Source organism: Panthera pardus, unplaced genomic scaffold (assembly GCF_024362965.1).
Source record: "Panthera pardus isolate Hobbes unplaced genomic scaffold, ASM2436296v1 HiC_scaffold_10, whole genome shotgun sequence".
Lineage (NCBI taxonomy): Eukaryota > Metazoa > Chordata > Mammalia > Carnivora > Felidae > Panthera > Panthera pardus.
The window spans coordinates 8,789,203-8,791,458 of record NW_026526655.1 but is presented as its reverse complement, the minus strand read 5'-3'; the positions used below and the strand labels follow the sequence as shown (position 1 = coordinate 8,791,458).

The 2,256-nt window shown below is 54.2% G+C and overlaps 1 long non-coding RNA gene across 1 annotated transcript; it reads right to left on the bottom strand.

The window, feature by feature from the left end:
• Positions 1 to 420: 420 nt before the first annotated feature.
• Positions 421 to 1,886, bottom strand: LOC128777331 (uncharacterized). Its single transcript, XR_008422606.1, has 2 exons — positions 1,640 to 1,886; positions 421 to 1,249 (listed from the first exon to the last, which is right to left on the bottom strand). It is a non-coding gene; the product is annotated as an uncharacterized LOC128777331 (long non-coding RNA).
• Between the last annotated feature and the right edge of the window lie 370 nt (positions 1,887 to 2,256).

The following is a 2,256-nucleotide window of genomic DNA, read 5'->3' as shown; positions in this document are numbered from 1 at the left end:
GCATCGGTGATGCCCAGATGCTGCTGCCCACCACGGGCATCTCATCCTCTCCATGTGCCACACATGCTCCAGCTGCCAGAGCACAGAGCCCAAGACACGAGCTGGATGAAGGTCTGGGTGCCGGCCTCCCACCCGTGAGACAGAGAGCTTGTCACTGGAAGCTAACGAGTCCTGTCTGGGACATTCCTGCACGAGGACTGAAGAGAAATAGAAGAAGGACAGCCGTGAGGTGATAAGGGGGTGGGGGGGTCACGGGGAGGGGGGGGCTCTGTGACTTTGACCACCGTGGTCCCCCAACACCTGCTGAGCCGGCGCCCACCATGTTCAAGTGTGTGGCCTGGGACTTTCAGTGATTTATGTTGCTCATTTCTTGCATTATCTCTGAGGTGAGTGTGAATTCCACAGCTGAAAACTCAGGTGTGCAGAAAGGTACTTTTATTTTCCCATAATAATCTGTTTTGTATAACAATCTAGTTTTCAAGTCCCCGTTTATCCTGGTGGTGGAAAAATGTAATTTTGGTCATTTGCAGGGTAAACTGAGCCATTACTTTGCTTTCAAGCTCCATCGATTAAAGGCTCACCCTTTTAGTAACTTTCAATTCCGTTCCCCCCTCCCCCAGGGCCCAGCACCAGAACCATGTTCCTGTATTTGAGGTCTTCCCTCCAACGGAGCGCTGATGGAGACAGCCGCTGCCTCTTTTTATAACTGCTAGAAATGTGCGGGATGGGGGACAGTGGCCAGCACATCACCCAGCTTCCATGGGCAGAGGTGGTGGCATCTTCTCCGTGGTTCCACGGCCAATCTTCAACCGCGGTCACCGCGTCACCTCCCAATTACTGAAGCAGTCTCTCCAGCCGCCCAGTGATTCTCTAAGCCACCCAGCATCCTGTCGATAAATCCCCATCTGGCTCAATGAGCTAGAATTCTAGAATTCTTCCTGCTGCTTGTGCACCAGCGTTGCTGAGCAAGAGAGGCTTGTGGGATACTGTCAGAAAACAACTGAGTTCTTTCTTCCCCACTTCCTTTTCAAACCTGCTCAGTGAAGTTGGTTCTCCCCCGACCCCCGCACCTGGGGTGTTTTTGGAGGTCAGTCCGAGATAAGAAAAATGCCTTGGGGTCACGTTCACGACAAAAATCCGATTTCGGGAATTACGGTGTCTAGTTAGGAAAAAGAACCCAGATTCCGAAGTTCATCTGAAGCCGGAGCTGCTCCCCTCCACCATCTGAAAGCTGCACCCCGTGGGAAGCCTGCAGCGAGCAAAGGAGAGCTTAGCCAGCTTCTCCTCGCCCCTGCCTGGTGCTCCCGCGCCCCCTCTCCCTCCCAGGCGGCTCCCGGGTGAGGGCTTGGGGCCCGAGCACTTGTATCGGGCACCTGTGGGAGTCTCGCCTCCACCCCACCCTCACCTCTGCACCTCGATGCAGGTGAATGTGCTGCCAGCTCAGGGCTCCTTGGGCTGGAGCTAATTCAGACCCGCTGCTGGAATATTCCCACATCCTTTGATGCCACCAGCTCCCACAGGGTGGGCCTTTCCTGGCACAGCCACCCCTCCTTGCTCTGTGCTCCGGCCACAGCCCGTCACCCAAGCTTCAAGAGCCTGTCGCACACTGTGTCCTCAGGGTCCTCCCCTCCCAACATACCAAGCTCTCCAGCAGTCTTAGGAAGCCCTTCTCCCCAGGCAAAAGGCAGAGGCATGGCTTTGTGGGACTCTCATTATCATTCTCTCCTTAGAAATGTTCTGCCCAGAGGCACCTGTGTGGCTCAGTTGGCTAAGCATCCAGCTTCAGTTCAGGTCATGATCTCACTTTTCGTGAATTCAAGCCCCTCGACAGGCTCTCTGCTGTCAGGGAAGAGCTGGCTTTGGATCCTCTGGCTTGGCTTCCTTGTTCTCTGCCTCTCTCCCGGCCTCTCAAAATCAAATAAACATTAAAAAGAAAGAAAGAAAGAAAAGAAAAAGATAAATGTTCTGCCCAGTTAGCAAGCCAGAGTGGGGGGTGGGCGCAAATTTCAGGACCGGTTTGGAGCCTCCTCCTTTGCCAGTCCTTTGTTTTGGGGTGTGTGCCCAGTGGGCACAACCCCTCCCTCTTCTCAGAGCCCCAAGGGGTGCTAATGGGTCTCCCTGGGAGCTAACCTCAGGTGATTGGAGGAAGGAGGACCCAGACCCCCCTCAATGACCTCACTTTACCTCTCTGACTTCTTTTTCTCTCAGCTTGTGGGATCTTTATCTACACTTGGATGACAGGTGGGGGAGAGGGAA